The following is a 22,945-nucleotide window of genomic DNA, read 5'->3' on the forward strand; positions in this document are numbered from 1 at the left end:
CTAATAATTCTGAAGTCTTGGACTGTCCTTGGTTCTGGGAGGCTCACCCCTCTTTACTGAGCCTTTTTGCCATTGTATTTTAAAATTCTGTCTGTTTGCACCTGCTGAGACTGGTTCTTTTGTTTCCTGTAAGGGGTCATGAACTAGAAAGTTGCTGCTGACATTTGAAAAGGAGTGTTGAACGATTTATGTATCCCCTTGAATCAGCTTGCCTCTTTTATAAAATCTTTTAAGGACCTCAGGAGCAGCAGGGCCAAACAATATATCCCGGTCAAGGGGAGAATTTAAAACTTCATATTTAACAAGACGGCATAATGGTTAAGGTCTTTGCCGCCCATGCACAAGGTATAAGGTTTGATCCTGACTTCTGGTCAATGTCTGTTTAGAGTTTGCATGGCATCCTGTCACTCTGTGGGGTTCTTTCCACATCAGAAAAAACCTGCTGAAGCTTTCCATCTCAAACTCATTAATGAATGGAGCTGGGGGCAGCAGCACAGACTCTACTTGGGGATGAGTTGCATAAACCCAACAACTTTGGGAATCTGCTGTAGTGCTCAGTATGCTCAAGATAGTAGAACATGGATCACAGACTGGATGCCATTGTAGGGCTTCCCACTCAGTGGTGTAAAATATGGCTCTAAGTGATTCAGTCATGTTGACTAATGTTGACAAAATGGGCATGGGTATTTGCTGGTGATAAGTGGGCTGAGGACTTGGCCTACTCCGACCTATGCCAGGGAAGCATGCTAAAGGTGGGAGAGGTATATGTGCACTATTGGCCAGTGTGTGTCCACCATAAATCCCAACAGCTCTGGGTCAATAAGCTACTAGCTGGCCGGTGTCTAGTTGTCCAGCCTGAGTCACTTGGGATAGTTCTGTTGAGCAAAATCCAGACATAAAGCCAAGCAACCTGCCAAACATGAACTAAGAATTCTTACACTCAGTGTAGGTTCACTGACAGGATGCAGCTTGGAAGTGGATGACATGATGGTATGGAGGAAGCTGGACATCCTATGTATCCAAGAGACAAGATGGAAGGGCAGTACAGCAAAGACACATGGGTTGGGATCTGGAGTCTACTACTCAGGAGGAGGACAGGCTAGAAATGGTGTGGGAATTGTGGTGAGAGAGAGGCTTCAGAAGACAGTGAGAAATATCATCAAAATTAGTGACAGACACATGGCAATCAGACTCCAGCCTAATGATAGGGCAGTATTCATAATCTCAGCCTATGCCCAACAGCAGGGTTGTGATAGTGAGGAAAACAGTGCATTCATACAGCAGCTGCAGGACCTACTAGATAAAGCAGGGCATCATGAACTGGTGTTGATAATGGGTGATTTGAATGTACATACTGGAACAGACAGAACAGGACATGAGGACTGCCTGGGTTGACATGGGTGGTGCAACAGGAATAAAGAAGGAGAGGACATTCTAGACATCTGTCTGGAATATGGCTTGATAGTAGACAACACCTGGTTCAGAAAGACAGACAGTCACAAGATCACATACAAGAGTGGCCAACATGCTACTCAGGTAGACATTTTCCTATTAAGGAAAGGGCACTGGCTTAGAATGAGTGATTGCAAAGTTATCCCCAGTGAAACAGTTAGCCCACAGCATAAACCACTGGTTGCCACAATCAGTTGCAATCAATGGTCAGAGAAGGCTCTAAGGTCAACACAGATTAGGCTGAAGACCTGAAAGTTGACTGCAGAGAAAGCACAACAATTCAAGGAATTACTCAGGGCTCTAGCACTCCAAGAACAGGAGGAAATAGCTGGAGTCTAAGAAGAATGGCAGCGTCTCAAAACAGCATGTGTGAAAACTACAGAGTAGATATGAGGCCGAACCAGCTATGGACAAAAGTACACAAGGAAAGCTGGTGGTGAAATGCTGAAGTTCAGAATGCCATAAAAAAAAAGAAGTAGTGAAGGAAAAAGTGAGAGATAGAAGACACACCAGACTAGGAAGGATTACTGGTTGGCTAGCAAAGCTAAGAAAAGAGTTGCAATAGCAAAGAACAGAGTATCGGAGGCACAGTTTTTTTTTTTATTTATTTTACATTTGTTTACTGGGAAAGTCCGACTGGACACAGGTCCTTTTTTAGCAGAGGCCCAGGGAGAAAAGCTCTACATTTACTTAATAAATCATAGAACAATGTAAAATAATAAATGACAAAAATGCAAACAATATAATAATAAATGAATGACAAATACAAAAAGTAATACAGAGGAACAGCAAGTAATACAAAAAAATAGCAAGTAGTACAAAATAATACCTGGGAATACAATGATAAACAAAAGAGTGAAAGAGTATAACAGCATGAGGAGGTAGTAGTATATATATGCAACCAAGATGTTATGTAAAAACATTTTATATTTTGGAAAGTATCTGTTGTTTTTTTGATTAATTTGTCATGTATTGATCAATGATGTAACCTGACAGGGGAGATGGAGAGGGAGTGTGAAAATACAGTTGGAGATAAACAAAATACATAAATCATTATGCAGGAGTGATAATTCAGCTTGAGTGTGATACAGTAGACAGTTCCAGTTTCAAAGCCTGGGGAAGACATTTGAAAGTGGTTATTAGCTACTGAGGAAAGGAGATTGGGCTATCATGTAGGGTTACAGGGACAGAACCAGGAGTTTGTAAGATGTGGTTTGAGTAGCTTTTTGAGTAGCTTCTGGAAAGTGACTTAGTAAATGCCACAAAGAAACTATATCAGGTTGCACAACAGAGAAAGATAAAGAAGATAATCAGACACCCTTCATAAGGGATGCCAGTGACAAACTGCTCATGCCCCTTCATAAGGGCTGTCAGTGACAACCTGCGCACCAGTCCATAGGCCATCAAAGGCAGATGGAAGGAGAAATTTCAGCAACTTCTGAATGAAGAAAACCCAATAGAAGCTGTACTGTCCCAGACACAGACTACAATAAGAGAAGAAGAGGAGCCCATCTTAACAAGTAAGAACAGCAGTAAAGAAAATGAAGCAATAGGCTCAGATAAGGTCATAGCAGATATGATAAAGATGCTAGGTGAAATCAGGGATAAATGGCTCATGAGGGTACTCATAGCAGTTTGAAGAGAAGGGTGTATCCTAGATGACTGGAGAATAAGCATACTTGTGCCACTCTACAAGAACAAATGGGACATCCACAACTGTGGGCAGTACAGAGGTAGCAAACTCCTGTCACACTGCATGAAAGTTCTGGAGATGGTGATTGATACATGGATATGCAGAATAGTAGAAAGTAAGATGGGAGCAGTTCGGATTCAGAGCAAGATACAGCACAACTGACCCAATGTCTGCAGTGAGACAGATAGTTAAGAAGAAGCTAGAGATAAGGAAAGAGTGCAACTGGGCATTCCAAGAATTGGAGAAAGCATATGACATGGTCCCAAGAAAGCTGATTTCAGCAGTACGGCAGTGGTTCGAAGTCCCAGAAACATTGGCAGAATTAGTGCAGGCTATGTATAGGAACCCAATGACTCAAGTACAAACAGTGTTCAGTTTCACAAAAAGGCTCCCACTGGGAGTGGGCTTGCACCAGGGTTCAGCTCTGAGCCCACTGCTGTTCATACTGGTGATGGACTACATTAGCAAACAGCTCGGAGGGACAGATCAACAAAGTTGTCATATGCAGATGATGGGGCATTACAGGCATATTCTGAGAAGAACTTCAGTAAAGGACAGGGGAGTGGAATGCAAAACTGAAGGCACATGGGATGAAATGAAGTACAGATAAGATAGTGATAATAGCAGTAAATTGGGGAAATCAGAAGAAGCTGAGAATAGAGATAGAAGGGAAGATCTTGGAACAGGTTAACAGCTTTGAGTATCTGCGAAAGGTAGTTGAGGAGAAGGGAACCCTGAATGAAGAGGTCAAAGCTAGAATTAGATGGGCTGCAGCCAACTAGCATAGAGTGTCAGGTGTAGTGTATGACAGAAGAATAACAAAAAAGCAGAAAAGTAAGGTGTACAAAACAATGATGCAACGAGAACTACTGTATGGCACAGAGACTCAGGCAGTAAAGACACAGCAGATGAGAAAGATATAGGTGATGGAAATGAAGTGCCTGAAACGGGCAGCAGGATGCACACTGTGGGACAGGTGAAGAAATGAGGACATAAGAGCAGAAGCCAAAGTAGCTTCAATTGCAGAAAAGATCAAAGAGAACAGATTATGGTGGTTAGGGCACATGTGCAGAAAAGCAGAAGACAATCTGGTGAAGAAGATTTGGGACAGACAGGAAGAAAGTAAGAGGAAATGAGGGTGTCCAGCAAAGTGGTGGATGGAGTGTGTGAGAGATGATCTATGGCAGACAGGCATAAGTATCGAAGATGGTAGGAGCATGGTATTGAATCGAGAGAGATGGCGACAGTCAACACAACACCCTGACCCCATGTAGAAAAATAGGAAGATGGGGGTTGATGATGATGATGATTTGGTAAGTTCTGAGAACATAACTAAGCAAATCTTGTAAGTCATCAAGGCAGTTTTATAAACAGCATCAGCAGAATCATAAGAGTACTTTAAAGACTGTTTAGTTACCTGATAAGTTGCAACTATTAAGGAATTTAGAGAAGCTTTAACATTGGAAGAAGGAGGGTTAACCATTAACTTTCGTATGTTTCCAAAATAAGGCAGTAAAAACAAATTAACATGTGAGCCTGAAAATTTAAAATTCTGAAAGTTAATGTAGTTGAAGAAAAAAAAATCTTTATTCCCAAACCTGTCAAAAGCTTTCTCAAACTTGTCAAAACAAATGGGGTTAGCATTTACAATATTCTTGGCAGTAAATTATTTTGGTAGGCAAATAACTGCAGGATCTGATCAGGGATTACAAAAAAAAAATGTTTCTGTGCATCTGAAGTACTTTGTAAACCTATCCGACTTTTCTGGAGCAGGAGTTTGACTGTCAGGAAAACTGCATGTTGTTAAGAAAACATCCTCTAATGCTGGTAAAACTGGAGAAACATCTGCAAGCTGCAAAAAGTCCAGTTGCAAGAAATAATAACACTTCTGCTTCCATGAAATAATTATTTCATTTTATTTACAGTTTTAGAAAAAGATAACTCTTCTTGAAGAAATTCAGAAGAAAGACTTTCTTCAGAATCAGAATCCCTCAGCATAAGGACAATTCAAAATATTCCTCTTCCAGTCCTTGCTCTTCTGACTGGAATCAGTGTCAAAAAGAGAGGGGATTATTTTTCTTTTATTAGTTAGTGAAGAAACAGGATTTAAAACATTAAAGGCTTGAAACAAACTTTAGGCAAACCCTAGTAAGTCTACCCTGTCTATACTGATAGAAACAGGAGAAGCTGTATGCTTGATTTTTTTTGCTTTCTTGTCCAGGGAAGCCCCCCAGAAAAGATAGATAAAGCAGGGGCACCAAGCTGGGAATCAGGCAACTTAGCTTGGCTATGCAGAAAGACATTGCCCCCTCCTTTCTCCGAGCCTGACAAGGATCTCATTCCTTGCCCAGACAGGAAAACTCAGCTGCAGAGGACATGTCTAATTCCTAGTCCATAGCATCTTCTAAAGGAGCTTTACCAGCAGGCTGAAAGACTACAACGAGCAGTCCGGGGAACCAGGTCTGGCCACAGTAGTCACCCAATCAGTGGCTGAGGCAGTGAGGGAGCCAGCCCGACAACTGAAGACTCTTTACGAAATTTTCTTCCTCTTGCAGATGAGAGAAAGTAGACCTGAAAAACCTGATAACTGTCCCATGGATACCTAGAAAAAGAACGTGAAAGGCAGGTAGCACAGCCTGGGCGAGTCAGTAAACATCCTGACATAAGAATCAAAATTTTAGGTAACAAATAACACAATATTGTGTACCAAAGAAAAGATTTCTATACAGAAAGGTACAAAAAATCCATAACAAAAATTAACATTTTTTTTCACACAAGCATCCACCTGGGGAAAAAAACATTTACATTTTATGATAATGCATAAAAAAAGACATTCTAGCATATATATATATATATATATATATATATATATATATATATATATATATTTTTTTTAATGCATTTCTTTTTTGATATTTGTTAACTGGATTAGTCCAACTGGGCTACTAGCCCATTTTCAGTGAAGACCCGAGGAGAAAAGTTCCAATACAGACAATTTACATTACAAATGTTACTAGCAATACAGAGTTTCAATTACAGACAGATTACAATAGAAGTTTCATGCACATAGAGAGAATTATTTTATATATTATACATAAGTTGCAGAGATACAATGAAATAATAGATAAATACAGAAAAAGTATAGTACAGTAATGTGATTACAAGTAACTTGTTTTTTTTTATACAGACATGTATTGTTATGTATACGCGGTGGAGCGGTAGAACATAAGGGTTACATCATAGAGAAGGTTTGAATTTAGGGAGGGAAGAAAGAACATAAACATTTGGCGAATATGTAGATGGAAGTCAGTGGAGAGGGGAAGACAAAATATAGTAGTGTAGTGGATTAGGTGGGGCAAGACAGGGACAAGTCTTAGTGTTAAGAAGGTGAAGTTTTAGTTCCTTTTTAAAGTGTTTGGGGTGGGAAATATACACGTGTATATATATATATATATATATATATATATATATATATATATATATATATATATTATATCCACAAAATACATCAGCAGATCAATGTGACCTCAGCCCTGTTACACAGAAGCTTCTTCAGTGGGAATTGAACAAAAAGTATACACATCTGAGATATATATATATATATATAGAGAGAGAGAGAGAGAGAGAGAGATCACTAAAAAAACATGATCATAATCCACCAATCAAAATAAGTATACAGTTAAATACATAATGTAAAACGTGTCATTCAAACTTGAGGGGAACAGTGTACCAATAGCTCATATCCAAAACCTTTAATTTCAGTATCACAAACTCCAGCCCTAACATCTTCTTCCCTATCATTTCCTATAAAACATATTGTGCATTTGTATGCACCAAAGTGTGTTTAAACAATTCGCTTCTATTATGCACTAAACTAACCAACATAAGCTAATTCTGTCATTAAACATTCTAACAGTACTTCCAACATAGCAGGCATTGCTTGCATGTCGCTAAATAGACCATTGCTCTCATGGTATATTGAATAGTAGATCAAAAGTCAAACACTTTAAAATAATTTTTTTGTAGAAAATGCAAAGCATGGTAAAATACACTGACGAAAAGAACATCTGCCACATCTAAAATAACATAAGACAGACCCAGCTTTATTAAACCTAGGTTTAGATAACAATTCTCTCAAATTTCTCTCCTTTTGTAACCAAACCTACTAGTGGAAGGTAAAACACATGCCAAAACTATACTTATTAATCACACCATGCAGCAAAAATACATTACTACCTTATGTGGTGAGAAAACTAGGGACTAAGGTATTTGTAACAAACAATTCCTTATATTGCAACTGCTATTGCCTAGATGTCATTCTTACCTCCGTAGTTAGTTCCTTTAAATTATGTAAATCATATCCCCTTTGTATAAATCTGTGTGAAAGTTCATCTGATTGTTTAATATATTCATTCTCTTCATATACATTTAACTCTCATTCATATGAGGTGGAGTTTTATATAAAAGTGAGTTCTTTCTGCAACAGACTCCCTCTTATTCAGCCTCTCTTTAACCAGCCTTCTGTTTAACCGGCTATCAAATTTCTGCTGTAGTACTAGCAAAAGGCAGCAGAGAAGAACAACACTTCCGCCTCCTCTGGGCAAAATATTAGCAGACATTTGAGTTCATATTCATTAGAAAAATGCATACTAACACAAATCCTATTATTCTAGCTGATTCATTACCTACAAATATTATTTTGTATGCTTTTTCTGATTAACCAGCCATTCGTTTATCCAGCCTAAGGTCTGGTCCCAGTGAGACCGGATAAGAGGGAGTCGACTGTAAATGGCTTCTTGTAAACAGTAGTCATAAGAGACCTATCTAATGTTTTGCTGAGATTGTCATCTAAAAAAAAAATATCAGTGTTAAAGAGTTCAGCTTTCTTCACAAAACAAAAGCAAAACTCATTGTTGATTTACTGCATAAATTGCATAAGGATAGTAAAATGCCAGGTTTTTGTGATATAAAAAATGAGACCACAATAAATCATTTTAAAGCTTTTCCCACCTTTAATGTGACCTATAACCTGTACAATTCAAATGAAAAACAAATCTGTTAGGGGAAAAAATATAAAAAATAAAAAACATACAATATGCTGGTTGCACCCTTAAAGTAATACTTTGTTTTGTGTGCACACCCTTAAACTAATACTTTGTTGAAGCACCTTTTGATTTAATTACAGCATTCAGTCTTCTTGGGTAGGAGTGTATCAGCATGGCATATCTTAACTTGGCAATATTTGGCCACTCTCTGTCTGGATCCAGAGACTTCTGGAGGTGAGGAGCTGATTGGATGCCCGGATCCAATCTGTTAGGATCCAAAGAAGTAGTCGAGGTGATATGGTGAGATGGAGGAGCCATCAACTCTATCGGATCCGAAGAAACCGACATAGATCTCGGCACAGACATTCTCAGATCTGACTCTTTAGGAAGCTTAGCAGGAGGCTCCGAAGATGCCCTGGAGTCTTTATGGTGGCACTTCTTAGCCTTGGAACCCTGTGAATCGTTAGAGGGGAATTGAGCCCTTGGAGAAGATAAAGGAGTGGGCAGAAAGCCCTTTAGAATCAGCTTATTTTTCCTCTCTTGGATGGCCCGAGGATTCAAATTCACTCAAATTTTGCAAGAGGAATCCAAATGGGCTGCTCCTAAACAATAAATACATTTATCATGTGCGTCAGAGTTTGGAATCTTCCTGTCACACTCAATGCACCATTTGAAACCTGATGGTTTATTCATCTGTAGGAGAAAGCAAAAACTACTAGAATTTTTTTTTTTTCTGGTTAGTAAAGAAAAAGAAGGGACAAGGCCCTAAGGGAGACAAAAGGTGGAAGAAGGAAGAAACCTAATGACAACACACTAAAAGGAATGGGAGGAAATTATACAAGAATTAAGATTAAATATATAAATATAATAACAATAGAAGGGAGTTTTTAAGAATAAGAAATTGAAATAACTATTCATCTGCTCGAAGCACTGGAATCACATCTGTACCTACTGGCAGCAAACAAAATCTGAGGAGGTTGAGCTAAGGGCAGAGAATTATGAGTAAGGGAGGAGCTTGAGCCTGCAAGCTGAAGTCTGTAGAAGGCAGCTGAGTCGGATCCGAGGATCGGCTCTGTGACCCATCAGTGAAGCAGAATGAGAAGGACATCAGATACAGATATTTAAGGAAATTATGTCTCTTTTGTGTCCTTCTGTAGCTAATAAATTGTAGTACAGTGAAAAGCAGTTTCAAATGCAGCAAGTATTATTACTGTTGTTGGAACAAATCTGCAAAATAAAATTTGTTTTTAGCCTCTCAGGTGAAATTAACACTTTCCAGATATTTTAGACAACTGCTGAAAAATGTTGCCATGTCATATAGACTAGATATGTCTTTCTCAAAGAAAAGGAATGATTTTCAAGCAAAGCTAGTTTCCCCAGGATATTTTCCAAACCATATGAATTCCTTTCCTGATAAAGTCCTTGTTAATGTTAGCAGAAAAAAATGGTGATGGAACTTTGGAAAATGCTACCAGAGGCAGTGGTAGACTGCAGATGAAAGTGGGTGGGTCAAAGGATGACTATATATGATGGCAAAAAGCATGGGGGCAAAGGTACAATCAAAGGCTGGGCTGAAATGTTTGGCCCTGCTGTCAAAATCTGAACTCAAGTGGTTTTTTTTTTTTTTTTTGGAAATAGGTGATTTCAAACTTGGCATGACTTGGAGTACGAGTCAGCCAGGACACAAGAAGTTAGTAAAGAGGATTCCAACTCCACAAAGAGACTGGCTATAAGAGAGTCCCTCAGGGTTCTGGACTGAGTCCATTCCTTTGTGGCATTTACTTTGCAGAAATCAATGCCAACATTAAGGGTTCCTGACTAACCAAGTTGGTTGATGACTGCAAACTGGGTGCAGTCATCAATTCCTCCCAAGGGGTAGCACAGACAAATAACTGGTGTCAGAATCATGGTTTGAAACTCATTTCAAAGAAATGCATAATAGTACCCCTTGGAAAGACATCTATCCCAGGAAACACCTTCATTTTCAACTCACCCCTAAGAGTAGAGACAGTAGTCAGAGATTTGGGGACATATGTAGACACTAATCTGGCTTTCATCTGACATGTTTCTAAGTTAGTACAGAAATCATTCTATGTCTCTCAGCTTATAAACAGGGGTATAGCATCCAGGCCCATGAAAGTTATTGTTCTGATATAATCTGCCCTCATCAGATCCATCACTGAGTACAACACCCTCTTCAGTATGTACCTCTGCAGGAACATGCAACAACTGGAATGTCCACAGAGGTTACTCACATAAGGAATACAGGGTGTAAACAATATGTCCTATGAGGATCACCTCAATGCCCTATTCCATCTCCTGCAGATTGCTGAGGGGTGATCTATGCCTGGCATACAAGACAAGTTTGGATCCTACCCCTATGAATCCACAAAAACAAAAGTTATGTACTTACTATAATGATATATCAGTGTTGTTTCATTTTCATCAACTTCAAAATTTGGGTTGTTGTAAATCTGTCCTCAGTGCCTTCTTCTAAAGCTGTAGATCTGAGGCTCTGACTCCTCATCTACCCATAATTCCCTGTTCACTCAGTTATCTCAGATCAAGTTTGCTGACTTATAGCTAAAATATTGATTCCCTCCTATGACTTAAGAAAACTTTAGATGTCACATTTGATGACATGTTAATACCACAGTAAGGTATAAAGGAAAAATATAACAGAGTCTTATATGAGGGCTGCCTGGTCACCAGAAGCTGTCAGTGGCAATAATGGAAGGGGAAGGAGGGAGGGGTGTTGTACCAGTTGAAAATGACACAACACAGATCTATTGGCATGGTAAGTACATAACTTTCCTATTCAATGTTGTCTATTTTCGGCCAATTCAATGTTTGGGACAGATTACCAAGCTGCAAAAGGCACATGGGTGGCATCAGTAAAGGATAGTGAAATCAAAGGATGAATGTGCTCTTGACTGCAAATCCAATTTGTAATGCGATACAAAGGTGTGAACCACGGACCATGTTGCAGCTGCACAAATCTCCTTAATGGGAATTCTCTGAATGAATGCCGTAGAAGTAGCCGCTGAAATAGTGGAATGAGCTTTTGGTTTGGTGTGTAGGGCTAAACCCCGGTCCTTATAAACAAAAGAAATGTAGTCCAACAGCCATTTAGAAATTGTAACTTTTGGTATACTTCTGCCAAATTTTATTTTAGAGAAGGACACAAATAGTTGATCTGATTTTCTTATATCCTTGGTATGATGGACATAGAATCTGAGCTGTCTGTGAACATCTAGTGTGCAGCAAGTATTTCACTTTGTTTGAGAATCTGGGAAAAAAGACTGGCGGATCTATTGGTTGATTCAAATTTTGTTTGGATGTCACCACTGGTAGAAAAGAAGAATTTGTTCTCAACATTATGCTGTCTTTATGGAAAATGAGATGTGGTGCAGTGCATGACAGTGCTTGTAATTCTGAAATCTGTCTAGCAGATGTAATTGCAACATCTACTGAGGCTGCTGGTTCAAAGGGTTTTTAGGTTAATGCCTGAAGCATGATAGTAGTATCCCATGGGATCTGGATTCCTTATTGGGGGGTCTTAGCAAAAAGGAACCCCCGATAAAGGCTTTGTAAATTTTAAGAGAGGTAACACAGGAGTCATTATGCCCTATGCTAAACTATGAAATGGTAACCATCTGCACTTTTACAGTAGGAACATTAGACCTTTTCTGAAAAGGTCTGATAGGAAATCTAAAATTGAATGGAGAGGAACATAAAAAGGATCTAACCCTCTCGAAGAAACCCAAATAGAGAATCTTTTCCACTTGCTTTGCTAAATTTTTGATAGACTGGTTTTGTGAGGAGGAAATAATATGAACCACTGATGAGTTGTTATGGGACAAGACCAGCTTATTAAAATTTATATTAATTTCAGTTAATTAATGATGCTATAATATGATTGTTAAAAAGCAAATATAATTTGTATGCAGCGCTGGAAAAAATACAGCTTCATAATCCACAGTATTGCTGTTTCTTAAACTGCATTATTTTAGTACGTAATAAGACAGAATAGTACATGTTGCAGTTACTATAAAAGGAATTTGTTAGCCTGACTCCTCCAGGCTAGGACTGCGTTGTTGCTAGGGAAGGTTTGAAACATCCAAGGTCAGAAACAAGACCCCTTGGAAGCAGGTGGATCATGTATAGGAATATGTTCACATGGAGTCTGGGGCAAAAATCACAAGGGATGAGGACATTTGCAAAGTTTTCTATAGGACACAGTCATTGTAACATAATAAAACTGCATGACCAGTTTGATAAGAAAATGTATAAAAATACATTTTTTTTGTATGTAAAGAGAGAATGTTACATCAAGGGCTATGAAGACTGACACACAGCTCTGTAAAAATAAAATTTATGTTTGCACATCCTTAAGTGTTGTTCCTGACTAAAGGCATATAAGGTAAATTCTTAATGTTATTTATTTATGAGTATAACAATTTGGTGCCGTGACTCGGATCTGAACTTTGGTTTTGCTGCAGGGCAGTTCTGAAATAGAGGCCATCACAGATTTTCTGTGCATTCCACACTGCTTTGTATGGAATAATCAGAGACTCAGATGTGCAGCTATTCTGGGTGTGAAAAGATACTAGCCTTGGCAGGAAAATTTTTGTAAGGGAAAGGGTTGTTTTTTTTTTCTTCTTTCCTTTTTTAGACAATTTTAGCATAATGTAACTGTATGACTGTGGTTGCAGTATAAGTGCATGACTGTGTTTTTGTTTGACTGAGTTGTTTGTAAGGTATACAAGTAATAGTGGGCGGACCCCACAGCAAATGCGTATAGTAAATGTATGTGCATATACAGTAAAGGACAAATTAACACAAGAAGGTGCCTTGTGTCGAGGGCGGTACCCTCAGGATTGAAAGGTAAGAAGTATGAGAGATGTTTTTATTCTGTCAATGTATGAATGTATGAGAGAAAGAAAAGAAAAATTTAAAAGTTAAAAATAAAGTTAAAACAAGTTCATGAGCCCACCGCATAATTGGGAAGTAGACTGTAAAGTTAAACAAAGTTCACGAGCCCACCACATGATTGGGAAGTAGACTATATACTGTTAAAACAAATTCATGAGCCTACCACATGATGGGACATAGAGGTATGCGTTGTTAAAATAAATTCATGAGCCCAAAGCACTCTGGGACTTAGTGTGATTGTGTGAAAGTACCCTCAGAGGGTCCGAAAAAGTGGTCAGTTCTGGACACAGTACCTAGCTGCCTCGTTATCCTGACCCCAATGCTGAAGCTATAACTTTTTAGCTCATGCATGACCAAAAACAAGGGGGTGTTGGGGAAAAGGCTGATCAAAACTTTTCCTCTGTTGCTGCAACCCAACAGACTTCCTACCTTTCCCTCCCTGTATGGTGTGTGGATTACTACAGTTATTTTCTGTCTTCGGAACTGGCAGGATCCAGGAGTTGTAAGGTAAGCCTAACATTTCTTATTATTACTTATTTATAAAATAAGAAAATGGGAGCAAATATAAGCAAGCAAGATCAAATCCCTGAAAAAGGAATACCTGCATATTTTATGTATTTTAACTATGGAAAGGAAAGTTGTAAATATCTGCATGACTGGTTTCAGCTTAGCAAGAATTGTGCTGGTGGGGTATTTCCATTAAATGGAACTTAAAATAACACTAAATTGCTGACACTGAAAGGTATTTTGGAAGAAAAGAAAAGCAAACTAAGTGGGGAACAAATGACAGCATTTTATTCTTGGTACAGTGAAGCACTTAAAAGGGAAAAGAAGTCAACATTAAGATGGTTGCAGGATGTTAATAAGAAATTGTTGCAACAAGTAAAAGAGGTTAAAAAGGGAGTACATACCAGTAAAAAGGGATCCCTTTATCCTGTCTTAGCAGGTTTGGAACAAACCGAGGATGGCCAAAAAGCAGAAACTTCTGAAGAGGATGATAATCTTCCAGTAGTTACTGCAACCCCACCACCATATGCACCATACAGGTACCTCCTGTACAAGACTCTGTTGTTTCTCAGACCCCTACCTTTCAGTCTACTGTTCATTGGACACCCAGTTAGCATGATACTGGTACATCTCAGACTGGTTGCCTGTTCAATCTTCATCTTCTGAACGGGCATCTGCAGTTGAAGGGGGTTCTTATTCCTATCCTTCTCAGATAGCTTCTACTTCCCCAGCAGGGGCATTAGTATTTGACACTCCTGTATCTCACCATACAACCTACCGTGACAGGGTACAACAAGAAATTACAACCTCTGGAGGGGATTTATTGGCACCTCTCAGGGAAATTTTGGGTCTAACAATAGGGAACTTATTCATCGTCCTTGGACCCCTGCTGATTTGCATACTATGTCTAAAAATTTTCTAAATATTAGAGAAGATCCATTAAAATTCAAAGAAGAATTAAAAACTATAATAGAATGTTACAATCCTACTTTGACAGATTTAAATCAACTGCTGAGGGTAGTTACTTCAGATGAAATAAGAAAGCAATTACTGGAAAAGGCTGAAATAACAGATTTCACTCTCATAGGGAATGCATTAACAGATAAACAAACAGCATTGTTAAACAAGATTAAGGATGTGTGTCAAGTTAGGACTGACTGGTCTAAAATACAGGCATGTAAACAAAATAAAGGGGAAGCCCCTGCAGACTATTTGGGTCACCTTAAAACAGTATTTGCTAGACATTCATGAATACCAGACCCAGAAGAGCAAGCTAAGCCAGCTATTGCAGCAGCTTTTGTGCAGGGTCTGCAAGCCCCTGTACAAAATCAAATAAAGCAAGTGTTCATAGACTGGCAAGGAAAGGACTTACAGTCTTTATTAAGTGCTACAAATCACTGTACAGAGTATAAGAAAAAAATTAAGGAAGGATACTAAGGATAAGCTGTTAACTTTACAAATCAGACAGCTGGAAAACCCAAGGGATTGAGGTAGAAGCTGAGGAAGGGGGTAGAGGAATTGCTAGAGGATTCAGCAAAAGTGCTGGTGGAGGGGAACAAGGTGCAGCTGGTTGGCAACAACGAGCTGGCAGTGCCCCTCCAACTTCATCTAACACATCTTGCTTTAATTGTGGAGAAGCAGGACATTGGAGAGGGGAGTTCCCACACATGCAAATGCAAAGAGTCCAAGACACTTGGACTGAGTGGCAACCAAATTATAATAATGCAGTTTTTCCTCCACCACCTCCTCAGATTGGAAGGAGTCAGGAAGCTCCATACTGACCCAGTCAAAAAAATAATACAGAAGGGAATCTTAACCCTTTACTGCCAATAGATAAAAATGGGCCCTATGTTAAGTTGAAAATAAATTCAAAGAAAACCCCATTTCTGGTGGACACTGGAGCCACTAGGTTAGTGTTAAAAATTACTTCAGACAGTCAAATACCAGTATCAGAGCATAAAGTAAAGGCAGTTGGAGTAACAAATACTACGGTTACATATCCTGTTTCAGAAATCATCCCCATTTCTTTAGGTCCAATTAAAAAAAAAAAAAAAGAAGAAGCTATGTACTCACCATAATGTTCCACATTTGTTGTCCATCTCACCATTCATTCTTACTTGGATGGGTTCAGAGCCAATCCTCGTCTCCGACTCGGCTGAATACATAGCTGGAAGTCTCAAACTTGGCTCGTGGCAGGTAGGTATCTCATGATGCAGTGGTGCAACTCTCCAGATTTACTAATGCATAATATATATATATATATATATATATATATATATATATATATATATATATAAGACCCCATATCAAGGAGAAACAAACTGAGTCAAGGAGCTCCTGAAAAGAGGAAAGATAACCACCAGGTCCTCTAGGAGTCCTCAGACGGGGGAATAAGGGAGGGGTCGTAAGAATGAATGGTGAGATAGACAACAAGCATGGAACGTTATGGTGAGTACATAACTTCTTTATGTTATGTTGTCCTATCTCACCTTCATTCTTACTTGGATGAGACAGCGTCCTTAGCACTTTTTCCCCGAGTGGCTCATGAAAGTACACCATTGAGCACAGTGGAAGCAAAAGAGGCCCTGTTCCTTGAGGCCAAATCCACTTTGTAATGCGTGATAAATGTATGAGGATTGTCCCACGTAGCTGCAGCACAAATACTGTCCACAGACATTCTGGCGTGAAAAGCAGATGATGTAACCAATGCTCTAGTTGAATGACCCCTAATTTTGAATGACAGTTCTCTATTATTGGAGGTATAGATAAAGGTGATACAATTTGAGAGCCATTTAGAAAGGGTAACTTTAGAAACTGGCATACCCTTTTTTGCCTCAGAGAAGGAGATGAATAATTGGTCAGATTTCCTGAAATCTTTAGTTCTATGCAAACAGAATCTAAGCTGTCTATGCACGTCCAACTGATGGAGTCTATACTCTGCCTTGTTGTTATGGTTGGGGAAGAACACCGGGAGCTCAATGGATTGACAGATAGTGGCTTGACAACAGACCTTAGTTACAAAGGATGGATTGGGTCATAACGATACCCTGTACTTGTGAAAGATCAGATATGGAGGTCTAATTGACTGTGCTTGCAACTCTGAGACCCTTACGGCAGATGTTACTGCTACTAGAAAAATGGTCTTCAAGGAAAGTAATTTGAGGTCACAAGATGAAGAAGGCTCGAACTGTGGCAATGTAAGTTGAGATAGGACAAAATTTAAATCCCAAGGAGGAAGTGGTTCCTTAAAAGAAGGTCTCAATAAGGAAGCACCTTTTAAAAATGCTTTACACAACCTGTGTGACATTAAATTAGGAGAATGGTCACCAATGTGGAAATTTGAAATTGCAGCCAGCTGGACTCTAATAGCTGCTGCAGCAGCACCTTGCTGAAAGAGTTCTGCCAGAAGTCTAGAATGGACAAAATAGATGCAGAAAAAGGGTCACTGTTTCTATTTTGATCCCAGTGAGAAAATCTTTTCCACTTGCTAGCATATAGTCACTAGTAAAAACTTTATGAGAAGACATCAGTATGTGTTTGTCTGCTGAAGTAACCTTTTGAAGCCTGAAAAAACTGGGAAGTTGAGCAGCCATGCTGTCAAGTTGAGGATCAAGTGCACCTGACATATGTGTCAGCAGGTCTGGAATTGGGTCCAGAATCCAAGGCTTCTCCTGAAGATGAGCCCAAAGGAAGGAGAACCAAATCTGTCGAGGCCAATGTGGGGCAATGCGAATCATCCTGCTTCCCAAGGATTTTGCTTTCTGAATGACTTTGGGTATGAGGGGAAATGGAGGAAAGGCATAAAGAAGTCCCAACGGCTAATCGTGAACAAGTGTGTCTCTCGGTATCTCCCCTGGCGGGGGAATTAGGGCAAAGTAGCTGCTGCACTTGGCATTCATGGGAGTGGCGAACAGATCTCAGCAAGGCTGACCCCATTTCCAGAAGATCTCTTTTGCTATGTTTTGGTTCAGAGACCACTCGTGAGGCATCAATATTGCCCTGCTGAGCTTGTCGGCTATCATGTTGGATTTCCCTGGGATGTGCATTGCTACGAGAAAGTGCTGGGAAGAAATTGCCCATTGCCAAACTCTCAGGGCCTCGTGACAAAGTGGGTATGATTTGGTTGCTCCTTGTTTGTTTATGTACCAAGCCACCAACATATTGTCTGACTGTATTGCAATCGTCCCTAGTGGAAGAGAGTCATGGAGTGCTTGCAATGCCAGAAGCACTACTCTCATCTCTAGAAAACTGATATGCAGCTGGCCTTGTGTTCCTGCCATATACCTTGGACCATCCTTCCAGATAATGTCCCCCACCGTATCTGGGAAGAGTCCATGGTCACTGTCGCAACAGGCTGTCATGGAATAAAGGGTCTCCCGATAGTCACATGGTTGTACTGGATCCACCACCATAGGTCCTTTTTGCATGACACCGTTATTCTGATCAGGTGGGACACTGGAAGTTTTTGAAGTGACCATTGGGAGAAAAGGAGCCATTGAAGGATTCTCATGTGCATTCTGGCGAGAGGAACTAGTGTTATGGTCGAAGCCATTGTTTTTGCATGACACCATTATTCTGATCAGGTGAGACATTAGAAGTTTTTGAAGTGACCATTGGGAGAACAGGAGCCATTGAAGGATTCTCATTTGCATTCTGGTGAGAGGAACTAGTGTTATGGTCGAAGCCATTGTCCCTAGAAGTTTCAGAACTACTTTTGCCTTTACCTTGTCCATGGGAAGAAGGTGAAGTATTTGCTGCCTGAGGGCTGAAATTCTGTTGGCTGGAAGACGTGCCAACATGGAAACAGTGTCTAGGTTTGCACCTATGAAGGTAATATGGTGACAGGGCAAAAAGGTAGATTTTTGTAAGTTGACTGTTATGTCTAACTGAGCACAAATTTCCAAAGTCACATCCCTAGCTTGCTGGAGTAGATGATTGGTGGTGGCAGTTAGGAGCCAGTCATCCAGATACGGAAACACTTGGAATCCCAGATGCCTCAAGTGAGCCGTGACTACTGCCATGCATGTGGTGAACACTCTGGGGGCTGTAGTGAGACCAAAGGGCAGACCTTGGAACTGATAATGACTGGCGCCCAGCTGGAAGCATAAGTGACTCCTCGATGCACTGTCCATTTTTATGTGGTAATACGCATCTTGGAGGTCTATTGAGCACATCCAATTGTCTTTCCCTAAGAAGGGAAGTATTGACTGCAGTGTCACCATTCGGAACTTTGACTTTTTGACAGATCTGTTTAACTTGCTAAGATCCAAGTCCCCAGTTCTTTTTGGCACCAAAAAGAATCTTGAGTAAGTTACGAATCCCGTTTGGTCTGCAGGGACTTCATGGATGACTCTTTTGTCCAGCAACTTTCAGATTTCTATAGTTGCTTGCTCCCTTAGATTGGGTGGAACTTCTGGGATTATTCTGATTTTTGGGACAGGGTGGCAAAAGGGAATGGAATATTCTCTGGATATTATGCTTCGTACTCACTTGTCTCTTGTGATAGTTTGCCAGGCTTCTGGGTACAAAGACAAACATCCCCTGACTGCCTCCAGAGTAGAACTGGCGGGCCTCCTTTCAGGAGGGCTGATATGAACATCCACAAAAGGAATCACGGTCACCCTGGTTTTGCGGACCCCCTCTGGCTCTAGGACGATGTCTACCATTGTTACCTCCCCCTCTGCTCCTGTGGAAGTATTCACCTCGTGTATCTTGGAAAGCTCCCTGGGATCTTTTGAACCACATTTTCCCACTTCTCTGATTTTTAGGGTAAGGTCTTGAGCATACGGAAAAATGTACCCCAACGGTAGAGAGAGTTTTCCCTTCCTGCTCGCATCTGGTGAGTGTGCCTTTTATTTTGGGTCCAAAGAGTAAGGAACCATCAAAGGGGGCGTTAGTAAAGGTAGACTTAAAGGGCTCTGCAAAATTGCACAAGTGCATGCAGGAGTGTCTCTTCAAGGAAACTCCTGAACCTGCTGCCCTGCTCGCTCCATCCCTGCATAAGATATCTGTCTTAAGGAGGAGTGGACGATAGAATTTAAGGTGGATAGCTGGGAGGAGACTTTTTCATTCACCCCCACAGCTAATGAACCTTGTAGAGTATCTCCTAGCTCTTTCAGGAGATCTCTTTGTAGCCTTGTAAAGTGAGTGAGGTAGTTCAGCGGAGTGTAAAAGTCACTGATGAAAAGACACACTTCCTGTACCTGTCCATCGTTTGAGAACCTTTGCTTGGAGGATGAACAGATGAGGATGTCTCAGAAAGTTCCTTCTTGGTGGCTGCCGCCACCACCATAGCATCTACAGGTACACCCTTTGTGAGAAAATCTTTTCTGGTAAGAGGCTGACAAAAACTTGTTTGGCCTCCAAAGGGACTGACTTCATAGTGTCAGGTGACTCCCATGCCTTTCAACTGACTAAGTCAATTAGTTCATCGAAAGGCGGAGACACCCAAGAGGCTGAAGATTGAGATCCAAAGGCCTTCAGGTACACCAACTCCTCATCAGAGGGGGTGATGGTTTTCCAGCCACCTCTCTGCTTTAGGATCTCCAGGATATCAGCAAATGAGATATCATCAGAGGACAACCGTGGGGACCCTTCTGACTCCTCGAGGTCAGTATCTGAGGTGACGGACTCATCAATGGAGTCTATATGCTTCCTCTTGCAAGTTCTCTTCTGAGGGGGCTCCTCCTCTTGCAAGTTCTCTTCTGAGGGGGCTCCTCAGAAGGGTATTCTGGAGAGGCCTTGAAAGACAGGGGTCCACCCAATGGGGGATCCTGAGGCTCTGGATCTCTGCTGTCCTGTGGATGGTGTGGTGCCAAGACAGTAGCCGGTGCCTTGGGGGGATAAATGCCGGTATCCTTATGTAGAGCTGTAGAGGGGGAACGCACACTCCTCATCAGCTCGAAAGCAGATCCCACCAGTTCCAAGGATGCCCCCGGCTCCGAGGAGACAGAGGACAGCCCAGGCTCCAGGGAGATCAGATCCAAGGCCGATGTGGGAGCCGAGGTCACCCAAGCTGACGCACTAAGGGGTAGACTCAGAACCGAAGAAGTTCGGGCCCGAGTGTCCCCCCCCGGGGCTGGCCGGAGAACCCAGGCTCCCAGACACTCCAGACGGCGCCCAGACAGTTGGAACAGATGTCGGTTCCGTAATCTCTGAAGGGGGTCCTGGAACCAATGGTTCTACCGTAAGTGGTACCAGGCACTTTGGCTCCAAGGACAGCTTGGTTCGGAGAAGGAACAACAGTGGATGCAAGAGTCTTGGAAGGCACCAAGACTTGATGGGTCAGAGCCGAGAACAATCTGGCTCGAGCCGGCGACTTCAGGAGTCTGCGCACCACCCACTCCATGTCATCATCAGATAGGCTCCTAGTTGACCTGGAGGATAGAGAAGGAGAATGAGATATCTCAAAAATTGGAGATCTCAAAGTAGGGGAGACCAGTGGAATGTCAATGAACCGGCTCTGAGACACGGTATCTTGCAGCTCCGAAGATCTTTGGGCCGAAGAACCAGGCTTGTCAATAACGATGACCTCCATTGGTTCCGAGGGCTGTGGAGCCAAGAAGGCAGATGGTTTAGAAAGTTTTGACAATTTTTCTGGAGGCTCATACTGAGCTGAAGAGACAGGTGATGGCCTTTTGGATGGTTTGTCCTTCTTTGAAGAAGAAGAGAATGAAGAAGAAGAAGCACTCTGCACAGCTTCCTCAAAGGTTGGCTTTAAGAGTCCCTTGAGAATCAATTTGTTTCTCCTCTCCTGTAACACCCATGCACTAAAGGAGTGGCAGAAAGTACAATCCTCCTGTAAATGAATCGCCCCTAGACAGTATACGCAAATGACTTGTCCATCTGTAATTGATATTTTCTATGTACATTTCTGACATTTTTAAAGCCCGAAGGCTTTTCTGCCTAGAGTCTTTAGACATGATAGAAGAAAGTTCCCAAAAAGATTACAAAAGGCAGCTAACTTAGAACACTGATGTATAACGCACACTAATTTAGTAAACACTGCACATCTAAGTGTAAGATAAATTAGAAAACTATTTAACTCTGACAAAAAGGCGAGCACTAGGACCTCTAACTTAAATGGACCTAGATACCAAAACACACGCAAACACTAATACTACCAACCCTCTAACTAAAACGGGTGATTAGCTCTCTAATTTAAACAAGCTAAATGACCAATTAACTAACTAATTGCAAGAGTATACTAACAACACACCATTACAATAAACTACAGGATACAATAGGGCCTGAGAAAAAAAACGACGGCCAACCAACAGCAGAGGAGATAAAGTAAGCTACACACTAAATTTAAGTATCTAATCCCACAAAAACACTATAAATGTAAGAATCCTAAAAATTTTTAGCTAAGTGAAAAAAGACAAAAACTTATCCACGGCCAAGAAGAGCATATCCAACCTCGTAAAGTGGCAAACGAAATCTGGAGACTTGCACCACTCCATCATGAAATACCTATCCACCATGAGCCACGTTTGAGACTTCCAGCTGTGTATTCGGCTGAGTCGGAGCCGAGGATTGGCTCCGAATGCATCCAAGTAAGAATGAAGGTGAGATAGAACAACATAACATGCATTTTTTTCTTTTGAGTACTACTGCACCAGTAAACCTATTAGGAAGAGATTTTTTATGTAAGCTGGGTTGTACTATTAACTGTACCCCAGAAGTGGTGTATCTAAATGTTCCAACAGAATCAGAGGAGGAAATATTGGCAGTTTTAGCAGAAGCCAAGGAAGAGCCTGCTTGAAGCATACAGGCAGATGGAGAGTTACTACAGCAGGTACCTGCCAACTTGTGGGCTAAGCATGCAAATAAAGTAGGTATACTGGAATCAGCAGAACCAGTAAAAATAAAATTAAATCTATCAAAACCTCTCCCTAGAGTTCCACAATATCCACTAAAGCCGGAAGCAGAGCAGGGAATCAAACCTGTAATTCAGTCTCTAATACAGCAAGGAATAATAATACTAGCTAAAAGCCCTTGTAATACTCCTATTTTTCCAGTGAAAAAGCCAGGAAAGGATACTTATAGATTTGTACAAGACTTAAGGGCTATAAATAATGCAGTACTACCTACTTTTCCTGTTGTTCCAAATCCAGCAACAATACTGAGTTGCCTACAGCTAGTTACTTTTCTGTGATACATTTATGTTCAGCATTCTTTTCTATACATATTCACCTTGACAGTCAGTTTCCATTGCTTTCACTTATCAGAGACAGCAATATACATGAACACAGTTGCCACAAGGATATACTGAATCTCCTTCATTATTTTCTCAAATTCTAAAAAAAGATTT

General features: G+C 40.7%; 1 protein-coding gene across 1 annotated transcript in view; it reads right to left on the reverse strand.

Moving 5' to 3' along the window:
- Positions 1-22,945, reverse strand: part of AXDND1 (axonemal dynein light chain domain containing 1) — a 2,684,234-nt gene that overhangs the window by 987,340 nt on the left and 1,673,949 nt on the right. The gene's annotated exons all lie outside the window — the stretch shown is intronic.

The sequence above is a fragment of the Protopterus annectens genome, chromosome 10.part0 (genome assembly GCF_019279795.1).
Source record: "Protopterus annectens isolate FY-2018-M chromosome 10.part0, PAN1.0, whole genome shotgun sequence".
NCBI classification, from domain to species: domain Eukaryota; kingdom Metazoa; phylum Chordata; order Ceratodontiformes; family Protopteridae; genus Protopterus; species Protopterus annectens.